We start from the raw sequence: 24,487 nt of genomic DNA on the forward strand, positions 1-24,487 counted from the left end.
ATCAGCTGAAAAGTACCATTGAGTTCCCCTCCCTGCAAGGATTTCCACAGAGCCTGGTCATGGTGTCTCTGCTCTGCTCCGCTCTCTGTTCCATCCCTCTTAGCAAGTACTTATTGTTGTCTGGGAAATCGTCGTGGAGCTGCCAACCACATTCCGTCCAGGGAGTAGCAGCTGCATTTTACTCTGTAATTTCCATACTGTTGTGGACAGTTATTAACGTCTGTTAGGATATGAATCTAATTTCTCAATTTCTTCTAATTTTACCCCTAGCCATCTTTCTACGCCCAGTCCAATATCCATTTTCAGTAGGTTTATGGTATCATTGTCTTATTTTATTTGTTATATAATCCCTTAAAATACTAAGTCTTTTTTTTTCTTCAGTTTGATAGACTGACATTTCTTGCTGCTAATGTTAATAGGAATTAGGTGTAAGAGTTTAAACCAGTGTCTTATCCACTACAGGATGGGCTGAAAAGATCAGGGAAAATACCTAGTGAAAGAATCTATCATGAACTTCTAATACTAATATAAGGGAGTTCTTTCTTAGCATAGAGGTCTTGAAACATTGGATTTTGCAGTTCTTACTGTTTTCATTCTAGAAAATGTAACTTTTGAGACTGTCCTGAATTTTTAATATAAAGTTTTTAGATAGAAATATGAAAAACATGGTGATGATCATAAAATCACTTTGAGATAAACAGTGGAATTTTTAAGTCAAAAGATTCCAAGGTGCAAAACTTAGAGGTTCCACAATACTTACAGAAAGGCATAATTTATTTTCATTACCTAAAATCTGCATTAGATAAAATAGTGTGGATCATTCAGGAATGTGACAGCCGGGGATAGAAGTATTTTCTCATGAGAGTATAGTAATGCTATCAGAGAAGGAAATAAGGCACCTGCAGAATTCTGATAAAGAAAATGGTGTATATTGATGATTTTAAGTCTATGGGAAAAGCTTGTCTAATCTATCTCAACAGCCACTAAAGCAGCTGAACTCATTATTGAAAGGTTGACCTATCTACTGTACAGGCTATTCAGTGCTCTGTCTTTCAGGAATGGTTTTTAAAGGACCATGGATGTGCTCTATATCATATGCTTCAGTATCAGCATCACTGAGTTTTTGGTACAGTGATTATTACCAAAAGACATAAACCAAAAAAATTCAAGTGCAATTCATCTCCTTCTGTGAAATTCTTCAGACACTATAAAAAAAAGTTACTCACTATTTGTATTTGCTCTATCTACGGTTCTTATTACAACTACTAATACATGTTATTTACACTAATGTACATGCAAATAATAATATCAATATTATGGTGTATGAAGCTGGTAAGTTTTTCGTTTAAACTATACTGGAGGTTATTTCGGTCAGGTCAAATTCTGTCAGCCAAACACAATGCATTTTCTCTTGTTATTTACTTATCTTCTTAGGTATAAGCCTGTGGGAATTTAGTCAACCTCAAATAGGATCATGACATCTAGGTCTTATCTGGGGATCATATGAATTAAATTAAGACAATTTGAATTACAGTTTCAACTTTGGAATCCCCTCAACTAAATATATTTCAATTTTATTTTTCAGATTCCAGTGTAAGTAGTATGATATACAGCATCAGAACAGAGCTGAACAAAATTGGTTTTGAAAGGTTAAAATGGTTCATTTTGACACCCCTGAACTCAAAGTGCTTTTTTTTATAATTATTTTTTTTTATTTCAAGCAATCTGGAATTTCTTTTGTGTTGTTTCAGGAAATGAATGGTGGAAAAAATGGTCACCATGTTTACATACATAGTCATGTGTATTTTCACATCACACCAGTTGGAGTATTCCTAATGATGATGTCAGGAGTAGGAATAAGAATTTCTAGGTCAATGACAGAAAAATCACAATTGGAAATAACCTTTCTGTGTGTTCTCTTCTGTACTGTCAGCACATGTAGGGCATATTCTTTTCTCTTCTTTTTTTTTTTTTTCCCCTTTACTTTCTGGAGCATCCACTGCATTTGGACTCCACTTTGGAACCTGATCTGCTCACTACTCTTATCACTCCACACCTGTATTTACAGGTGTGGAATTGCTGAGGGTGTCCCTTCACTTTCTGTGACACCGTTAGTTGCTAGGTCCTGGTGCAGCTGAGAACTAGACAGAACATCAGTGCTGAAACCTGAACGCGTCCAGTGAACTGTATTCTGCTGCATGAATTCACCGTACTTGCAATAATAATTCGCTGCGCCCTGTTTATACTATATAAAGATAAACATCTATGACATAATGAAGGAATATGTTATTTGTCTGTTTAGACAAAAGCACATACACAGAAATTAAACATGGACATGTAATGCAAAGTGGTAGTGCAATTAATATGTCTTATTGTCAAAGAATATATTTATGATTGCTTGCTATTCTAGAAATACACATTCTTTGCATCAACAATATTCACACTTTGTTATCTTTCCACTGCAGGACTTTTTACAAGGGCAAGTAATGTCAGGAGAAGAGTTAATGACTTTAGTGACAGAGGATAAGTTTAGATGAGGTATTAGGAAGAAATTGCTTCTTGTTAGGGTGGTCAGGTACTCAAACAGGTTGCCCAGAGAAGCTGTGGATGTCCTGTCACTGGAAGTGTTCAGGGCTGGGTTGGATGAGGTTTTGAACAATCTGGTCTAGTGGAAGGTGTCCCTGCCCATGGCAGAGAGGTTGGAACTAAATGATCTTTAAGGTCCCTTCCAACACAAACCATTCTGTGATCTTAGAAAGGTCATTTATTTGTCACAATGTATAAGATTTTTTAATAGCACAGGAAAGCTATTGTGCTTCAGTTTAAACTGTAGTGATGCATCATCTCTTCTTGCTGAACTATGTGTTTTATAGTTCCATAAGCATTGATCATGTGTAGATTTTTGTTAGTTTACAGTTTAATATGCACCCCTGTAACAAAATCTACCAACACTGAACTTGATACTCTATAACAAGTAATTCACCATAAGCAAAGGTCAAGCATAACTGACCTTTGTTAATAAAATATTTATCAACACTATATATATTATATATGCATATTATATGTATGTGTAATCCATCTATGTAACAATCTGAATAATTTATTACATTAGAGTAATGTAGGTCTGTTACATAATACAATTTTTAAAGTAAAAAGATGTTTTAATAATAAAACACAGTGGTCATGTCAAATAAAGCTTTTGACCATAACCGTCATGTTTCAGTAAACATCCTTTGAATTTTACTCTGTCTTTATATATTACCAAATCCTCTGAAAGTGAGAGCATAAGTTTGCATAGGAATCCTGTGCTGCGATAAGCTTTAGACACTCAGAGGTGTTCAAGACAGTTTGGAGGAAGAGCAGGCAGAGAGGACAAGATCTGCTAATTAGGGTTGTCACAGCACAAAGTGGTATTATTAGCAGCTAAGTTATTTACATGGCTCCTGTTTAAAAGCTCCAAATCCACTCTCTCTCTATTCCTTACTCATTTGCTTGGCACATCTGAAAAGTAAATATAAGTAAATTCTTTTGACTCTAGTTTAATTCAAACAGAAAGAGTGGATTTAATGATATGATGGGATGTAGTGTTGCACAATTATAAGTAAAAGAAACGTAGTCTCAGAGCTGAAATTTAACCTAACTTGAGCAAAGACAAAAGTGATAAAAATCAAACTTTGACCAGAACTCCAGAGGCTGTGTGAGGGAAGCAGCAATAATATATGGCAATTTTAAATTCGTAATTCAAAACATGTCCATAGGTGTTACAGTCTGGCCTACAACTGTGTGGTCACAGGGCTGTTGGTCTGAAGTGTTCCAAAATCCTCAGTCTAAGGAGAGAAGCATTAGGTGTTTTTGCTCTGAGTTTTTGGCTCTTGTAGTCTTGTGACTCTGGTCCAACATCCTTCCTTTAAACAAGCTGACTGCAATGTTTCATCTCTGAAATCCATGTCTTGGGTCTCCCATGTGTCTATCCAATGGTCACTCATGCACACGTTCCCTCAGCATTTGACAGCACTCAGGCGTCAAGTTTAACTCACTTCTGGATACGACAGATAGCAAATAGAATAGGCACAGCAGAGAAACCTTTTAGCAATAGTCAATTTTAAAAGCACTTGGAGAAAGATACTTAAAAAATATCCTTACAGTTTAAGTTGAGCGTTTGGATTGGGCAGAGAGGGCACCTTGCCTCATTATTTTTCAATATATGACATCAATAAATGACATATGGTGTCAGTAAAAAACATCCTCTTCCTTTAAAAGGAATCTATTTCCACAAGTTCAGCTGGAAATTCAACTCTCTTTCCTTAGTCCCACTCATGCCATCTGTGCTGCTCCAGGGAACAGATGGAGTCAGTGTGGCTGTACTTTGTTGTGCTGTGGACTTCACATTCTGGATTAGTCACGTTTCTTGAGTAGGGTACTCTTCTGCAGTATAAGACAGCAAGCCCTGTTATGTGAGTTTATTAGATACTCTGCATAAAAGAAAAAGAAATAGATTTCAGAGTACTATTCATCAGTCTCCATTCTGCCCCATCAGAGTTTCTGTTTCTGGATGCATTTGAAATGTCATGGTATCTGCTTCAATGCTATACCTGTGTCTGTGATCATAATTTTCCTTAGTTTTACTTTTTAATTATATATCTGCCCTGGAAAAACAGTCAACAACTGTTCTAAAAATAAAAAAAACCCCACCACTTGCAATTTGGTTTTAAAAATATTTGCAGTCTCATAAAGCACAGTATTCACCATGCAGAAATCAGTTTCAAGAGAGATTTGTGATCAAGAATCCTTTTCAGCTTCTTGAACAAGGATATTTACAAAAGTTGTAGGGACAAATGCATAAAGATAGTGTGGATGGTATGACAGATGTAGCATTCATCCCTTAGGTGCAGTTGAAGTTTTTGTGAGAGTTTGCTATAAGACTTGATCGAAATTTGCTGTTTAGAGCAGCCACAAAGGAAATATGAAAAAAACTTTCAAGAGCATGTGACTCATCAATACCTACATTCCAGTACTACTGCTGTCTAGAGAAGACTTAGCCTTTCTTATTGCAACTGAGAAATTATTTTAAGATAAAATTCTACATCTTCTGAGTTTAGGTTAAGTATTATATTAAATTTAAAACATTAACAAAGATATCTTTTTTTTGTAGAAAAAAATGCATTTATTCTTTCAGTGGAATAAGCTTTCACCTTTTTTAGAGCAGATGGCTTTATTTTTTGTCTAAGAAAGGTGAAAATAATGTATCGCATATGTTATTGAAATTGAAGTCTATGTAAATGAGTTATTAAATAGCAAATTTTCAAAAGTAAACTCAGAATATGTAAAAATAAATTTCAAAAGACATTTAGTTTTTTATTCCAAAGTATAACCCATTTAATTTTCCTAACCCTAACCCTTCTTCCTTTAAAGTCACACATTCATTATTCTCTGGAATAACTGGTTTTTGACATTTGGAAAATGTTGAGGCTTTTTGATGGTACTTGTCTTCTGTAATAATCATAGATGAACACACAAACAAATTTCTGCAGCATGCCAGCATATTTTAAAATAATGTGTTGTTACTCCATAATTGTTTCTATGTGAAAAATTTAAAAAGCTGATAAAAATTCTAGGTGTCAGCTTTGCACGAGAACAGACAGTCACAAAACCACTAATAATGTAAAGATAACACTGCTTTCGTACCATCTAAGTAAAATACTTTTTAAGGTGCTTTACAATGTTATATAAAACCATGTTTTCCATGCTGCTTGAATGCACCATCCGTATTTGTTTCTGAAAACCACGTTTATGGATAGTGTGCTTTGAGATTGTAGTCTGTGCTATTCCTACATTTTCGTTCTGTGTAGGCTTTATTTCTATGTCTGCAAAGACTGTTTTGTAGATTTCATTCTTTTTACAATCTTAGATAATATTACTGTGTCTCTTATGTGTATTTACTGTATCTAAACTGAAATGTACCAAGAGAGTGAAAGAGTGTTGTGCTCACATGGGCATCTCCTAGGTCTTCCCCACCAAAGCTACTGCACCATACTGGGAGTGTATCATTGACATGGGATAATATATTTCCTCCTTGAACAGTATTTCAGGTATTAGACTGCACAGACTTTGTTGGGAGGAAAGGGTTAAAAGTGGGAAAATGATGAGGAGGATGGTAGATTTGCTCAAGTGACCTGGCAGCTCGGAATGCCAAGAGGATAACAGTGGAGAATAACAGTGTGGGAAGCCCCACATATATTATGCCTACTGCTGTTTATCCTCTGTCTGTTTTCAGAAGTGGAATTTCTGTGTAGAAATAAGGTGTTTTGAGAGACTTAGAGGCACTCTCATGGACATGCTTGAGATCCCTGTTTTGGGAGAGAGAAAATCAAAGTTCAGAGATCATAAAAAGCACAGAGAAGATTAGAGCATGGTGGTAAACTACACATGCATGGACCCTTGATAAATGGGTACAAACAGGAGGCCTACCACCTGCTAGGATGAACTGAGCCTACTGGTGTCTGTGTTCCTGCTTGCCTGTCTCCGTCTGGGTGTTGCTTTGGGATCCTCAGCTTAGCAAGGTAATGAAATAAAATTACTCGTGTTTCAGCCATGGTTTTGTGTTTTTTCTGGCTGCCTGCCTGTGTTGACTCACATAGGATCTGAAATACTTGTCCCCACCATCAGTTCTGTTTTCACCAACAGAACACTATGCCCATAAGCAGTTATTATGCTGTAGTACTTTACAGACAATATACCAGATAAAATAAGGAACATGGGCTTTGCATAATATACAAGGTCAGGGGCTCAGGCCATATGAAAGTTTTAGATCTTCAGGAAAGGTGAGAAAACACAGCAATGTCTCCTGTCTGTCCTCTGTCCTCACTTCCTTAGACCAGATGTCTTTTCAGGCAGATCTTTTCTTGCATGTACAGATCCTCTTTGGTAATGATGGTTAACAAAGAAAAGAATTTTTTAAGATTGTTAAATGTAAATGTTAGAATGGAGAAATTGGATGATGGAATGTGACAGCTGATACTTGACTGCGTTGCATTAACACTTTGTCCAAGCAGTGCTTTTATTGCATGTGATTCCTCAAATTATTAACACTTCCATGAATGGTAGCCAGTTGTCAAAGAGTGGCCGCCATCCTCACTGTGTAGCTCCTGGTCTCCAAAACAAGATGTCTCAATGAAAAACACCAATATGAATTGACAGTTAGGATATTATCATTGCAGAAATTTATGTGGACTAGTTGGTAAGGGACAAAAGAATGGTAGGGATTGTTCTAATGGTTCTCAGTTATAAAAAACCACGTTCCCTTGCCCCAAATTACTCCCAAGCACTTTTCAAAGTGTCAGTGCAGGTATAGCCTGTCGCCTTTCGTAGGCTGCAATCCACTCTGTCAGATTATTACCCTTTTTAAAAGCAAAAAATTACATAATTTGTCAGTGCTTTTATGTAGTGCCTCATTTAGTAATATCTCTGGTATCTAGACCAGATAGATGGCAGGTTTTTTTCAATATTGATTTGACTTACATGCAGTGCAAATGATTTTCCTTCATGACTTTCCCTTCCCTTGTTGATTTTATTTTTACCTTATGCTCCCTTTTTATGACTGAGATATGTTTTGGCAAGCATATTCTGTCATGTCTGGTCTTCCTTTTGCTTTTTAGCAGATAGTACTGCTTGACTGTAGCCTTGTATTTTCCTTAAAGACTGCTGTTTATGGCATTTGTTTTCAGGTATGTTAATTTATTCAAGTGCATTATAGCCTGAGCAGCGTGGTGCTTCTCTTGTAAATGATTCATGTTGGATCCAGAAGTCAGTTGCCTCTGTGGTTTCACCAGAAGTGCTTTGAAGAAGCCCCCAGGTCACTGTAAACTCAGGTGCATTATGAGCCACAGAAAATTGACCTCCGTCTATTGTTGCCCTGATTTAGTTCACCCCAGGCTTGGTGCATTTCTTAGGTAATGTTTAACAAACCAGTTTGAGCAGATGGTTTGCTATGGGCCCTGCTGGGTGTTGGGTTTGTAGTGCAGATCCCCATGTGATGGATGGCTCTCAGGCCTCAAGAACAACTTTCTGGAGAGAAGTTGTGACCTTTCCTTAGTTTACAGGTCACAAGGGTGATTCAGAGGTGGTGGCTGGGTGGCTGCAGCTGTTGACTTTTTAGCTGACTTTATGATGTTCTTTCTTCACATTATGTAACAATTAATTAGTGCAGTCATTTTTATGCTAAGTATTAATTAGCATTATATAAAGATCCCACTTAGTGATGTATATTTCTGTGGATAATGTACCTCTAGCTTTCTGGTGAGTTATGTATTTTTTAAAGGTACTCTCAGGCCTTTTGAACTTGGGAAAGTGAGTAATATTTTCAGTGTAGGACTGGTCAGGAGCAGCAAGTACCCAGCTGTAGGGCTGGGCCACTCCTTAGGGTCTGGTGGCAGGGCACGAGCAGGGCAGCGGATGAGCAGACAGCCTGTGGGTTGGGGACTGGCTTCCAGGCCCATGGATGGGCCCGATTTGGCAGCAGCGGCCACTCAGGTAAGGTCTGGATCTCCCCAACAAGACCCTAGAGGGGGAGCTGCAGCAACCTGACAAGAATATTGTATTAAAAATACCTTATATAATGCAGCTTTTTAATATATTGATTCATTTTAACAACGGTGAAACATTTAAAGATGAGTGTAATGTGATTATTTGCCACCAATTTACACCTTAGTAACTAAGATACAGTGTTTGTGAAAAATATTTCAGTATAACATTCATAATGATTACATATTATCTAATTTCTGTTTCGAGAGCCACAGTTTTTCAGATAATATGAAGTAATCGACAGAAAGAAAAAAGCTATATGTAAATACAAATTCAAGTTAAACGCTTCCAAAAGATTTTTTTCTACAGTGAATTTTCCCTTTCCACGTGTATGTTAGCTAAGGCAGCTGGTGATTGACCCAAGGACGATCCCTCCTTTAAAGAGATGTAGAAAACATTATTGGATAAAAAAGAAGTTACAGCCAGTTGCTGAAGAAATTGAATGAGTCTCGAGTTGAATAAATCGCTTTAGTTGAATTTCTTATTGAATGAATTGCTTAAGTTGCACTTGCTAGAGATATTGATAGTAGACGTAGATCAGAGATTATTTTTCATCTCCGAAGAGACTGTTAGCAATAACTGAAGGGGGTTTTGCCCCCTGTGGTATGAGGAGGACTGGGTTATAGCTTCTCTTGAAGCTCTTAATTCCTCTTCAGGTCAACTTAAGAACTATTCTCACTCATAGTGAGAATTGTGTGTTGAACTGAAATTGGGTGGCAGAAACATTAAAAGCAACTGATTTTATGTTATTTATGTATGGTGCTAAATACAGATGATCTGACAGATGAGTACCTGAACAGATAAATTACAAGAACTGCCTTAATTAGTATTGAATGGCAGTGAATACAGAGCAGCTTATGAAAATGAAACTGTGGGCACAGGACTGATGCATATTGGCATACCTGGAGGTTTGATGAAGGGGGAGCTGTTGCAATGCCCAAGTGATGCACTTTCTGTAGGGTTTGCATGTGCAGTGTGGTCTTGATACAAGTAATCAGTGAAATATAGACCTGACCAAGGGTCATACACATATTCTCCAGGAAGAGCAGTGATATGAGGCCTTTACTGACAGTGCAGTTTCGAGTCACCACCTTTCTCAGTGCCATGTCTGTATGAAAGAAACACGGGGCGGGGGGAGCAGGAATGCATGGGTCGAGTTGACTGTGTAAAACCCAACAGGCATGCTTAATGTATAAAAGGATGTGGATGGAGAAAATTGTGTCTTACAAAATTTCCAGACCAATTACAAGAAAAATCAGAGAGCTAAAGGGTTAATTCTGGTTTAAGGACGCTATATGATATCTTGTTTGAAGACAAATTGAAAACATAAGGCTTTTCTTTCCATATCTTTAGTATTTGTTCAGGCGTCAGCATCTCGATTACTGTTGTATCTTTCTCTCTGGAATTGGCGAAGAACAAGGGGAAGACTACTGCCTTGCCTATGACACATTGTTGTCCCTAATATAAAATATGAAGCATTCTCTTCTTGATTTTAATCTCCAAATGACTTGGAAATTACCCCAGCTCTTTCATTAGGTCGTGTAATACCGACTCTCATCAGCCCATGGAATTCAGGCGAAACCATGATCTCCCTTTTGTGTAGGTGCCTGAGAGGAGCACAAGGTAAATTCCTATGAAATAATTCCTTAAGTAAAAAGAAAAATCTTTTGTTGTGATAACTGATTATTGAATTTAGCACTAGTTAGGGTCACAGTGCACTGAAAACTTAATTTTCCATGCTGAACAATCCTGTCTCATTGCTTGTATTTCTCTCCTCATCTTCTTAGGCTTTGATTATAAACACATTTGGGCAAAAACTAGGTTTTGCTGCTGAGCACAGCAGGCTTATGATTCTTAACTAGGGATGTTAGGCACTGTCCTATTGAAGGCTCTATAATAAAACTTTAATTGCAACTGTTCTTGATACTGTTGCTAAAACTTTGTCTATGATAAAAGCTTAATAAGATTTGCTTGCACTCTGAAATTCTGTTTAAAAAGAAATTTTCTATTCAATAGATTTCCAGTTAGTATGAATGCAGAGGTGAGGGTATTCAATTTAGTTGCAAAACTAGATCCTTTTGTTTTCCTTCTGTTAATGTTGTTCATGCTGAGCACAGCTAAAAGCATAACTTCAGTTTATTCCTTCTCCTTCACCCTGACTGAGTTTGATAATTCACCTATAATTAGAGGTTGAACAGGCTTCACAGCTGTAAACTCAGGGAGGCACATGACTGTGCGCAGGTGGCTCTGGGGGCTCAGATTTTGCTGCTCAGAAAATTACTTGGAGGAAAGTACTGTCAGAGCTTTGTTTCATTTAGGGTTCATGGTGACCTGATCAACTTTCCGTAAGTGATGGGCTTCTTCAAATGGCTTTTATTCCAAGATCTAACAGTACAGGTACTGATACTGCTCTTTTCAAGGTACACGTATTGGCGACTCTTAATATGGTGGTAGATGCTGTAAAATAATAAAAAGACCTTATTTTATATCTATCTCTAAATATATTTCTGAGATATTTTACAAATTGCAATTGAGCTATTCATATTTCATTGTATGTTATGTGTGCCAAGGCACTGTGTATCAGACTGATAATGGAACATTTAAAAGTGAAAATTTTCAGTTAAATTTATACTGTTAATAGCATTCAGAATATGCTGTGCTAGGCATCATGTGCTTGTAAGTCTGATTTTACAGAATTACATCTTTAAAAACAACCTAGAAACATAGTTCTAGTTAATATAAAGTTAGGGAGATCTGTGACTTCCAGTTTTGTATTTTGTCTATGGAACATCTAGTATTGAATTTTACCTCACTGTGTTTCTGTCAAATGTGCTAGACTATGCCTCCAAGTACTGAATATCTCCCAGGTTGGTTTTTATGTTGTAACCAGAAGTTTTTGTCTTCAGGGTGGAGGAAAGGAATATCTGCTTTTATACCTCTAGGGAGGGGTTGTGTGTATGAATAAACAATAGAGGAAAAAAGGTAAATTACCAATGCACAAAAAATAAGCTGTTGCTTGGTTGGCCTATGATATTTTGCTTTTCTATTTATTTGTAGATATTTCTTTCCTTGTATTTTGTGTATGCTGTCATGCAATCAGGGAATATTACTTTATCTTTTTGTGTAATCCCTGTGTGTCTTGGTTTTTTAATTACTACATTTATAGCTGTAAACATTGAAGTTTCCAGAACAGGAGGCATGGGAGGAACAAGAGAGATCTGAATGCAGCTATTACTATGATTTTTGTTTGTGCTTATGAATTCTTCAGTTGAAGGTTTGGCATCTTGCTCTACAAGTTATTCTCAAGTCACCTAAGAAATGTCTGTGGGCTGTTAGTTTGAATATTATACATGAACAGAACTATGTATTTAATTACTTCCCATTTCTTCGTGTTTTACATGAAAATTCTGCTTCTGGAAATGGATATACATTTCTTAATACTCCCTTTAAAATCAGGTTTACTTGAATCTCCTTTTTCATCTATTGTATGTTCTGGTTTTATGGTAGTTCTGTGGTTCTGACCTTTATTAACTTCCCTTGTGAACTTTCTTTCTCTGTATACGATCTAAGTCATAGCTCTCTGATGTTTCACTAATGTCTTTTTGTACCTGAGACCTCATTAATGTTTAATATTCATAGATGAAAAGCAAAATTTAATGTCTCCATGGATTCTAATACATATTAAACTGACAATTTAATGTGTTTCCTTTTTGACTCCTCCCCAGATCCAAGACATTTTAAAGTTCAGGGTTTTTTGAGTATTGAAATATCCAGCTAAGAGAAAAAGGGGACTAATAATATTAATCTCTGTAATTGTAACAGTCATCAGTAAAAAGTCGGGTTTTAAAAAAGAGCTACTTTATGGTGCTAGCTGTGATAATAAAATTTTTTTGTCTGTGTCTACATGGTAGTAGTGGCCCTGGTTGTAGAGAGAACTGGTCTTTAAGGGAGCCCTGGAGTTTGCTTTAAAGCCATTGAAGCGTAGCTGGATATCAGATCTGCTGGGGAACATAAGGATACTGAGTTCAGCCAAGGTAGTGTGAAGGGAATAAGAGCATTTTATGTTTATGCATAGAGACTTTGCAAAGCCAGAATGGATACACTCCTAAGCTCTTAACCAGAAGGCCTGGTGAAAGCCAGCCTGCAGGCAGACGTAGGCCTGCTGGGATGAAAGCCTCCACAAGGGCCAGGGTTAACTGGTACCACAGCTGTGACCCAGCAGGAGGCTGGCAGGAAGGTCTGTTGCCTTGAGTTTACTGGAAACCTGCCCTCAGAGAGGGGGGCATTATTGAAAGGGTCAGTAAGACCTTGCTGCAGCACCTTTTCTCAAGGGCGAGAGCTATGGAAAGTGCAGTACCATTTCTCTGCTATGGTTTTTGTGCAATTTAAAGGCTCTTGAGCACAAACTTTGAATGAATTTCTCAGTGCAATGCCAGAGCAAGATCTAAAGTACAAGATGTTTAGATATAGTAACTAACACTAACATTTTCAAACTTAAAAGCTGACATCATTATGAGCTGTGGGTACCAATGAAAATTAGGCTGCCTGTATTAATATATGAAAACTCAAACTCCCTAGCTTTGGACATGGGATGGGTTCTAGTTCTTAGAAGACTGAAGGTCTTATTTAATTAGCTCAAGTAGTGTACCCGATCTGGAAAATAATTGTTATCTTGCATTTTAAGGAAGACTTATTCACAATCTAAAAAAATAGTCTGTAGCAAAGATGGATAGAGAGTCTTCTGCCGAAAGAGCTATGATAATTAATAATGCTCATCCTGGTTTGTTGTGGGTGTTTTTAAATAAGGATTTTATGTTTAAAAACTTTTCACATAGCTCCAGTCCTATCAATTTGGTGTTTATACACTACTGGGGAAAAAAAAAAGATCTGAGAAAAATTGAAGGTCAGATCTTTAAAGCTACATTTGAGTTACAGGAGCTTACCCTGTTCAATGATGTGTAACCTTCAATTCCTACCAAAAGAGTGGGAGACAAGAAATTAGAAATTAAAACTCAGTGTATCAATCAAAGCTTACTTTCATCTTTCTTTAATATGCTATTCACATTCTGGCTGTTGATAAAATTAGATTTAACTAATCAGAGTACTCCTTTTAGTGAAATATACTGTGATTGGTTTTTTAATTGAAAACTATTGGCATAAAATGGAAAGGTCATCTTAAATGGCATTGGGCATAGGAGATCATTATTTTGTCCAATATCAATATTTTTGGTTCAGAGGAAAAAAAAAATGAAGTCATTGTTTGAATTTGAACCTCTTATAAGTCTTCCCTCCTTCCACTCCTGTTCCTATTTTCCCACTTGGGGATGACTTTCTTTGTATATGTGAATTCTTTAAATATGCTCTCACTGCTATGGGAAAATCTGGCATTGATTCAGGTACGACCAGAAGTACAAGACCTGTTAGATCATTATTGCTACTAGTTTGGTAATTTTAAGTATATGAATCCTGTTGAACTTTCGTGTCTTTTCAGGTTTGTAACATCATGTACAAACATCATGACTGCCTAATTATGTCTAAACATTTCAGTCATTTGTCCACTTTAGTTAGGAGAATTCACTGTTACTTCATAAAATAGTGTGAAGTTGGGTTGGAAGTATAAAGTATATGAATGCCCAACATGGGTGTGCTTAGGCTATTTTATTCACGGACAGGGAAAAAGAATGTTACAGTAAATAATTTAATCTCTGTTATTTTTAGGAAATGCTAGACTACTGACACTTGTCTTTGTCCATTTAGTAATCATGTTACTTGTCAATTTGTTTGGGGTTTTTAATAAGGAGTTTATACTTGTTATTCTTAGCCTTATCCAATTACTAACACAGTAATGCTGTTCTCCTCAAAGTTTCATATACTCCCAGGGTCAGCAACAAGAACTGAGAAGAAGTTGAAAAAATAAGAGCATTTAGTCTAGGGGAGAAAATAATTTTCATGTCTGTGAAATGAAGCTACTGGAAAGGAAATATGTTATTCCTGTCCCTGGTGAAAAGAACAAAGAAATAAAAGGCTTAAATTACAGTGAGTAGTGCAGGTTAGATGAAAGGGGAAGTTTTGTAATTGCAAGAATAATGAGGTATTGAAGGAGATTGCCTTGAGTGATTGTGCAATCTCAGCTATTGGAAATCTGCAAGGGCAGATGTGATTTAGGCATACCCAGTCCAGATTTGAGGTGGGGCGAGATTATGTCTCAAAGGAACTTCCAGATATATTTTTATGATTCTGTGCCTGATTGTGGAATTCCACACAAAAAACCTTAAAATTTACTGTAGTAGTCAATTTATTTTGGTATTTCAACAAAAATGGACATGACAGTGTAGCAACAGGAGCTGACGTAATATCTTAGTATTACGATACTTCAGTATTAATTTACCTGTTCTTGCAGGTAACTGGATTCAGTTAAAAGTGAGCAAAATCTATTCTGTTTTAATATGTTAAGGTATTCATTATATTCTTGTGTTATTGTTCCGTTGGTAAACTGTAAGAGTGAAAACTTTTTTCTCAAATGAAAGTATTATATTAAACTGTGCTATTTTGTCAAATCTCCCTCAATTTACTTAGTTTTTAGACAGTTACCTATAAGAAAGGTATATGCATGGGAATAGCTTGACTTAAAACCACTTAGAAGAAAGGAGATGATTGTGGGAATGAGTATGATATTGAGAATAAAACAAGCATTGGAGTCAGTATGAGAAAGCATTATTAGACTTCAAAAAAAAAAAAAAAGCTAAAACCTCAAAAACTTAGAACCAATTTATTAATAGTAGGAAGAAGGATTACAGTGCAGACTGAAAAAAAAAAAAAGCGGTATAAATGCAATCTGGCTTTAATAGGGAGGTGAAACCAAGTCTTTAGCTCAGAGCTTAGGAACTGTTTTAAGTGGATAAGTCTCTGACTTCACTGTGAAAATGTACAACCAAATGTACCCAAAATTTTCGTTCCTTTGGTTGCAGACTTCATCATGCTTGAAGCACTAGGAAGACTGTCTTTGATCCCAGGAAGCCTGCATTGAGTTCATACAAAGCACAGAAATTGTCATGTTTCCAAAGACCTTACAAGAGGTCTCCTTATCAGCTTTGGGCTGTCTTAAAAAGGCTGAACAAGAATGTAAACCTATCAGTTATGTTTAATTGGCTTGCTTTCTGCAGCAGTCTGTGGAATTTGGAAATTACTATCCAATGCCCACGTAAGAAGAGAATTCTTTGAAAGATCGTGTAATAATGCATATGCTGCAGCATCAGAAGCCTGCTGATGAGTTGTCTCTCTCATTGGACAGATTAATTAGTTGATTTAAGGTCTTCTTTAAAGTGCAAGATAATAATTCTTTTCCAACATGGGTTCACTACTTTAGTTAACTAAACATTGGGTTTTTTTTCTTAAATCTAGTGTAACCTAAACTGCAAATTACAAAATCAGTTATTAATGCCAAAAGCTCTAGTATTTTGCAAATTGGTACCCATGGAACATGAATTCTGTTGTGTCATGGATGATCAAGAAACTTCAAAAATACTGTTTAAAGAACTCAGTATTTTCCTTCTGCTGCTTCTAAAAATGTGCATGTAATTGCATAAAATAAAAAGTCACTGTATTTCACCTGTATGCAGAGCTGTTTCATTGTCAGCTAATTTAACTGTAGAGATTGTAATTTAAAGTTCATTAAAATACTTGTTAAAAAATCTATTACTTTTCTATTGTAAAAATTAAAAACCGTACTCATAGAAGGCAATTATCATTTACAAATATTCAGAGAGGTCAAATTAAATTTTACCTTATACCGCAGTCAAAAATACAGAATATGCTATCTCACTGCTGCAGAAACTGATGTTTTGTACCAAATTTTTTATTTGTGCTCTAACATTCCAGGTAGCAAATTTGGCTAAAGTTAGTTTCTGTATCTGACTTTTCTCTTAAAATGTTTCTATTACAACAGAATATGCAAACAAAAGACAAAAACCCATTTCTGTTGAAAAGATTGGTCAACTTGGGTTATTTAAGAAAAGTAATCATAAATGGTAGTTATCTTTTTTCTAATATTGCTGTGTCTGCTGGATCAGTGGTTTGAGATTTGCTGCAAAGCTGTTACCATTTGTACCAGAGAGATTTTAACAACATTACACTCATGAAGCAAATCGTATTTTTATAAGTGAGAGGTGCACCAAAGGAGAAGAAAAAATAGAAAATGCTTCTGAAATTATTGTTGTTCTCTCATGAAGCAACAAATAAGTTGAATTGTACTCGTAAAGGATAACCTAACTGTAGCGAACATTTTGTACTGTTTATAAAATCTGTTCCCTAAGAGAGAATGGGCTTTTAGTAAAAGAAATTAAAAAGCAAATTACTTTAGGAGCAAGTTAACACAAGAAAATAGGATTTTTAATCACCATCACATCAAACAGATATCTCAAAGTAAGAAATGTATTCCTGCTTAAAACATCTGACACTTGAATCAAACAAAAGCACTTTTTGTGTTAAATTGGTGCTGTGGCCAATGCGAAACAGCATAACAGTTAGCATAGTAAAAATCTAAAGACGTTTTTCTTAACTTGAGGAAAAACATGTATATGAAAAGTCTATTAGCAATAAGCACTGTCATATCTTAATTATACAGCCTTGCAATGTTGCACACTGCAGGTAGTCAAAAAATGAATTAGTCTGCAGGCTGTAAATAGATTCTCTCTTGGTTTTTTTTTAATTAACTTTCAGAATTTCGGAATTACTAACAATTTGATTCTTTGCCATGAACAGAGGGTTCTGTTTTGGTTTGGGGTATTTGGTGTTTTAGGGGTTTTTTTTGGTGTGTTTGTTTGTTTGTTTGTAAGGAGAAGAAGACTGTTCATATAAAAGAACATACTTAAAATTTTCTGTGACTGGGTAGCAAATGGTTAAAAACCCCATAAACCTAACATATAATAAATTCTTTCAGGAGTCACTCAAAGCTATTTTTTATATTGTTCATCAGAAGGGTCTTAGAGAATTTTTTTTGTTCAAAGACCAACCAGTAGCCATACTGGCAAAAATCCTGCTGAGTCTCTTCAAACCCCTTTCATGTCTTTTGATGTTAAAAATAATTTCTGAAAAAAAGAACTCATTAAAATTATGCAGCATTAACACATCATCAGGTATGGTTTTTAAACTTGCTGAAAATGAATAGTTGAATATGGATGAAGGCTCTTCTGCAAACTTTCCCTGTTGTGCTGCCAAAGCACTCTTCATTTGAAAGAGAAGACCTGGAGAAGCAGTACATTGTCAGCATGTGTTCATTTAGATCTGTCATAGATGCTTATGTTACTTGAGTTTGATTTCTTTTCATCAAATTGAAAATGAGACAAATGAAAATAAAAAAAAAAAAGATGAGGTGAAGTGTTTTAGTTATTTAGCAGATCTATCAGCACCTTAGACCAGCATCCAAAGAGATGGGAGTTGCTTGCTATATTTTTTTTTTATTATCCATTCAGTCTAGACCCTATCTCCTCTCTTACAGTCAGATCAGATAGTGTCGTTTAGGAAGCCAAGGTTCACTCCCAGATTTTGTAGGTCACCTTTGGCAACTCATAGTATTTCACATTTTGCTGATGTGGAGTCCAATCTCCTCCGGAGTTCCATGCATTTTATTTCCTGTCAATAGTAATACCATCATCCCTCTCCAAAGGGATTGGAGCATCTGTCTTCCGGGGAGAAGCTCAAGGGGCCGGCTCTACTTAGCCTTAACAAGAGCAGATGTTTATATGCATCGTATCAGTGGATATAAATACCTGACCATGGAGTAAAGAAGACCGAGCCAGACCTTTTTCAGTGGTGCTGAGGGAAAGGGTAAAAGACAATGGGTACTGACTGAAACACAGAAGAATCCATTTAGACATACTGTGATGTTCCCAGGACAGCTACTTGATGCTATTCATTTCCATTCTGCTGTCTTCTTTGGGGATTTAGAATCCTTTTGCCTATGTTGTCCGAGTCATCCTTGTCAGTCAAGAAATACAACTTTCTTGTTGCTTCTCCTTTATGGTAATAAGAGATGCAATCATTGTTCATGTGATAAATTAACTGAAATTGTTCTGGTTCTTTCGTCAAGGTGACAATGGATGTTTTGAGGATGTTAGATATTAAAAGAAATAAGAAATAATTTTTGAGGATAGTTTCAATAGTTTTGAGGATAGATACAGCAGAGCTGTGAAGCTCAGAACTTTCCTTTGTGAATACCTGATGTAGTCAACACAGGAGTCCATGAACGTTTTTCCTGATAAGTGTAAAATACATGTGTTTAAAATTCTACATCCTGAATGGCAGTACATACTGCAAGATCTTAATCCGTGTATGATGGATGCAAGACAGTATCTGTGCTAAAGAAGCTGTTATTCTTCTCGTACCAATGTATATTGTTAAATATCCGTGATCTTCATAACTTGACATGATAAATCACAACTTTCCAGCTTGCAAATGCATCGTTAGAGAGTTCTCATTCACCCCTTGCTCAGGCACTCATACATGGGTCAGTAGGAAATGCTGAAGTTTTTAAAACTTATGTTTTAAGTTAGTTTTTTGGCTGCAGTTTTGTGACTTTAAATATATAACTCTCATACAGCAATAACAACTTTTATACCTGTCTATAAAAAATCTCAGTAAAGAAATGCTTGGGAGCTTGGCATTTTCTAAATAACTTTATTAACAGCTTTGATTTGGAATTGAGGGCATGATGCTACTGGGTTGTCCATGGTATTCTAAAATCTAACAACACAGAAAATCTGATGTAAGTGTTTCAAAAGTGAAATAAACTTGAGTCATTCAGATGTCGCAGACTAAATCAAGTGATGCCCTTTTTTTGATGTGCTGGACTAATTATTTCTACTAATGTAAATGTCAGTGCAATGAACACTTATTTGCTGTGGCATAACAAATAAATGACACAGGAAATCTGAGCATATGAAAAAATTTATCATGTCCTAAAGTTTCTATTATGTAGCTTCAAGCCAAAGATTTAGAAAATAATTTGGGTTCATATTTTTAAAAATGTTTTAAAAGGACATAAAAATGAAGTAAAGATAAAAATAAAAGGCAGTAATTATATCTTAATGTATTCTTTTTCTTTCTTTTTTGAAGATTTTATATTTAGAGCCTTTACTACCTTCTATTGATAGCAAATAGTAGTTCTTTACATTTTACTGAACAGCCTTTGCTCTATCATCAGTGTCTCCCAACCCAATGAGGATCCATCCAGATCTGCAGCAGTCATTTGTTTGAAGTGTGTGGGAGCAACACTGTAGGATGAGGTCCCTCAAATGTTCCTCTGGTTCTCTTGTCTCTTCAGTTCTCTCTGGGGATGTCTTGTATGTCCCTGAAGTCCCTCTCTGATGGGCAGCAGTTCTGGCAGGCAGTGGCTGCCCAGTAGCGGTGCAGGACTGACTGGAACTGTCCGTGAATGGCATCAAGAGGTGGGTGCCCGGTGTGCAGGGCAGCTGCCCCCCTCAAAGCCTGCAACTCCAGGGACAGAATTCCAGAGAAGGACCCTGACAGGAAACATGGCGCCTGGGGGTTCAGAACTACTGGCTGATATTTTAGCCTATGTAATGCCTTGTTCCTGTTATATTTAGGAAAGGTTCATGATGAATCCAAATTACTACATGTGATACTCTCATTTTATGGTTTTGGGAACTTCACAGGTGCTTAAGGACTGTATTGTACCTTTTCACTGTTTATAATACTTGTATGCAGATCTCAGTTCAGATACAGGGTCTTTTTTGTTTTTCAGTGTAATACTGAGGAGATACAGGAAAGGAGGGCCACCCAGGCAGTGTACAGAGCTTAAGCTTAAAGGCATAGAGATGAGATAGTGTGATGCTTGGATTTTATACCTTTTCTGTAGATCAGGCTGCATTATATCAAGCACATCCTTAGGGGAAATAATATTGTTTTTCATCTCTAATATCCTCAGCCAATCACTGGCACCAGAATGGATTTTGCTTGAGTGTAGAAGTGAGAGAGCACTTGACTTCAGATTTGAGTGCCCTAGTGCTAAGATTTCACTTTGATGTTCCTGTGCTAAAATGTAGCATAATCAGAAAAATGGGAAATTTTTTAAAATAATTAGTTTTCAGGACTGATCCAGCTACAAGGGAGGAAGCTTCATGAGGATGTCTGTGTTCATATACTTGTGATAATACCAGAACAGAAATTTAGGAAATTAAGATGTTGTGATTTTGCAGCTGATTTATAATAAATATATGATCATAATAGCCAGTGACACCACTCTTTAAAAAGTTATCCTTAATTTTATTCTGATAAAGGAATGAATTTAATTGTTCAGCATGTTCTGATTTTTTTTAATTATTGTCTTGTTTGATCAGAGGACTTGGTCGGAGCTTAGAGTCCTGAGAAAGATCAGTGTTACAAGTATAGAAAAAAAAATAGTGAATTATCTGTTTTACAGAACACTTTACAGTAAAGTGTTTTACAGAACACTTTACATAATCTTTTATTCCAAGAACAAACAAGAATAAAACAGTGGTTGTTTTTATGCTTCTCTTGAAACATCCCTGAAGGTGTCTATGCTCAGTACTTCTCTGTGCCTTTATTTCCCATGTGCATCTTTTCCTGAGTGTGAACAAGTGCTTATGTTCTAAGTAAGATTATTTCCTAAAATTCATTAAACAATTGGAAGTGGTTATGCTGATCAACATACGCTGTTTTGTTAATGCAGTATTCAGTTGTATATTAGTGTTTAGTAAAATAACCCTAGAGCTAGTGAACAAAGCTTCAGGCTCAAAGTGAATCTGTAATTATATCTTCTTTTTTTTTAATGTTTTTAGAAAGGTGCATTTCCATTGATGTATCCTCTTCCCTTGCCTGAGTCGCCTCTAATTGTCTGCCTCCACTGAGTGAAATTAAAAATAAATGAATTATTCAATGAAGGCACTTATTTCTGAGTTGGAGCTTTCAAATGTCACAGCAGAGAAGCTTTTTTCCCTCTCTGAGGGATCTAACAGTCTGTGAGTGAGTTTTTGGTAATTGTGCTATTTTTGGGGCTTATCATATTCTCCGTAATTGAACCAGATGTTGACTCTTCTCTGGAGGAAAAGGGTCTTCTGAGTCTATGTAGTAGTGTATCAGTCTTGCATCCCAAAAGGTTTGAGGTTAATGTGAAAATGAAATAGTAAGGCAGATGCTGTATGTAATGTTCCTGTAGATGGGTAATCCCTTTTGGACTGAAACACTTAAAAATGTGCAACTCACAGGTGCATACTACATGTAAAAAGTGGTTGGATGATAAATTGTTGTAGGATGTTTTTGACAGTCAGTCAAAATCCAATACTTTGTATGCAGTGGGATATTTGCTATTGTAATTGTTCTGAAATGGTGAAAATAGTTCATGAGTTCAAGAGGCTAAGGGCTGTAGAGGCAGACTGCATATTTGTGCGGGACTTACACCCTGAGTATGTTTCAGCTGATCAGTTGAGCTCATTTCTCATCCCTAGGTATTGATATGTCACTAAAGAATACATATAAGCATTGCTTTTGTGTTAGGGTGAGATACTGAGGGGAAGCAGGGGCAGGTGTGCCTGAGTCTTCTCCTTTCTCATGTCTTGGTTTCCACCAGAAAGAAGCTTTGCTTTGTATGTTAGAAAGAGCCAAAGTGTTCCAAAGTCATGCTTCCCATTTCTAAGGCCCTCATGTATACCAAAGGAGTATTATTGCTCTTACAGTTATAGGTACATGTAGAACTAACACTTCACAGTAGTCATAGAGTGTTGCTGCCATTTAAGTATATAAGAACCCAGGCTGTGCAAATAGCAAATGTGTATTTCCAGAACAATTTGTCTCCCACGATCTATGGTAGAATAATTTGCTTAGCCACAAATTAATAACCTTTGATAAATTTTTCTTTTATGGTTTGGAACCTAACCTTATTTGGTTATTTGTTTAAATGCCTAAACCCGTTTTTGTGCTGAATTCATAACGTATTTTATGGCATGAATTTATTAATTTTTTACCTACCCAGTTTATACATTATCCCTGAAATGACGAATTGCTTTTGTTGCCATCTTTTGTATTTCTACTTGTGCAATGTGGTTAATTTTATTTGAGTTTAGTCCATCAGCTTATGGTTAAATACGTGTTCAGCAAAAGTTCAGAATCAGAATCCATTAGCACGTTCCATCTTTTGATGTCATATTCACCTACTCACTTACCTTTCCGAGCTGGACTGTAGAGGTTTATGGGCTTTTTGTGTGTACTTACAAGTAGCACCACTTCGTTATTATCTGGTCATTATGCCAGAGAGCCAGCCTGTGTATAACTAAACTAGAGTTTGTTCTAGTTTGACCATAGAATCATAGAGTCATAGATTCAGCCGGGTTGGAAGGGACCTCTGAGATCATCAAGTCCAACCCTTGATCCCCTACCACCGTGGTTACTAGACCATGGCACTAAGTGCCACATACAGTCTCATCCTAAAAACCTCCAGGGACAGAGAATCCACCACTTCCCTGAGCAGCCCATTCTAATGTCTGATTACCCTCTCTGTAAAGAATTTCTTCCAAATACCTAACGTAAACCTCCCTTGGCAGAGTTTAAGACCATGCCCTCTTGTCTTACTGATAGTTGCCTGGGAAAAGAGACCAACCCCCACCTGGCTACAACCTCCTTTCAGGGAGTTGTAGAGAGTGATGAGGTTCATTTACCAGCTGGAGCAGGAAATTATCCTCTATATACTCTAGGAATCTCCTAGACTGCCTCTTCTCCACTGTGTGGAGTTCCCAGCAGACATACAGCAGGTTAAAGTCACCCACAAGAACAAGGGCTGGCGATTTTGAGACATCCGCCAGCTGCTTGTAGAATAATTCATCACCCTCATCATCCTGGTTGGGTGGTCTGTAACAGACTCCCACCAGGATATCAGCCTTGTTGGCCTTCCCCCTGATTCTGATCCACAGGCGCTCAACCTTATTGTTACTGACTTGAAGTTCCACAGAGTTAAGAGACTCTCTAACATATAGAGCCACCCCTCCACCTCTCCTACCTTGCCTGTCCCTTCTGAAGAGCCTGTAGCCACCCATGGCAGCACTCCAGTCATGCGAGTCATCCCACCATGTTTCCATGATGGCAACTACATCATAGCTTTCCTGCTGCACAATGGCTTCCAGCTCCTCTTGTTTGTTACCCATGATGTGTGCACTGATGTACATGCATTTCAGCTGGGCTGCTTATTTCACCCTCAACTCAGGCTTTTCACCCTTAGGCTCCTCTCTGGAGAGCCTGGTTTCAATCCCTTCCCCCTTCAAACCTAGTTTAAAGCCTTCCTGATCAGCCCCGCCAACTTGATGCAAGATAGAATATAGTTTAAATTGTCAATGTATCCAAAAAATTGGAGAACTAGAATAAGAATATTACATTTTTATTAGTTTTTTTTTCTTTTCCTTACTTGACAGCTAGAAATGCTTTAGAAATGGGAGCTCTTCTAGTCATTATCATCTGGAAAAGAGGCATGTGAACATACTTAGAGTTTTACAATGGAGCCTTTTAGCAGTTTTAAAACATTCCAGAAACTGTGTTTTAGGGTCTTTGAGAATGCAATTTGTTTACCCTTAGGCAGAAGTGAAATGGAGGAATCCGTTTTCTGAAGTGCATTTGTATTTTGTTAAATAATACAGCAACGTCAAAAAAAAAAGGAAAGGAAAATAAAAGAAAATCCTTCAGTTGCTGCAAGGGAGTGAAGGCAGTTCCGATCTCTTCAGAGCTATAGAATTTGCACTGCAAAACTCCTGCTCTTTCCAGAAAATTTAGCTGTGAAACTCGGCATCCCTTCCTAATCCCTGTTCCATGCTCACTGCAGAGGTAAAACTGTACACAGGGTGAGTTTCATGAAATCCAGTCCCTCTAAGTGTCACAATGTTCAGTC

General features: G+C 36.8%; 1 protein-coding gene across 19 annotated transcripts in view; it reads left to right on the forward strand.

Annotated features, from left to right (window-relative positions):
• Positions 1-24,487, forward strand: part of GALNTL6 (polypeptide N-acetylgalactosaminyltransferase like 6) — a 573,576-nt gene that overhangs the window by 263,700 nt on the left and 285,389 nt on the right. The window contains exon 1 of one of the 19 annotated variants that reach the window (XM_064652496.1): positions 10,067-10,203. The exons of the other annotated variants lie outside the window; for them this stretch is intronic. The gene's annotated coding sequence lies outside the window, so the exon portion shown is untranslated. Of the gene's footprint in view, positions 1-10,066; positions 10,204-24,487 lie in introns of those variants that run through there. 19 annotated transcript variants of the gene reach the window in all.

Source organism: Pseudopipra pipra, chromosome 4 (assembly GCF_036250125.1).
Source record: "Pseudopipra pipra isolate bDixPip1 chromosome 4, bDixPip1.hap1, whole genome shotgun sequence".
Lineage (NCBI taxonomy): Eukaryota > Metazoa > Chordata > Aves > Passeriformes > Pipridae > Pseudopipra > Pseudopipra pipra.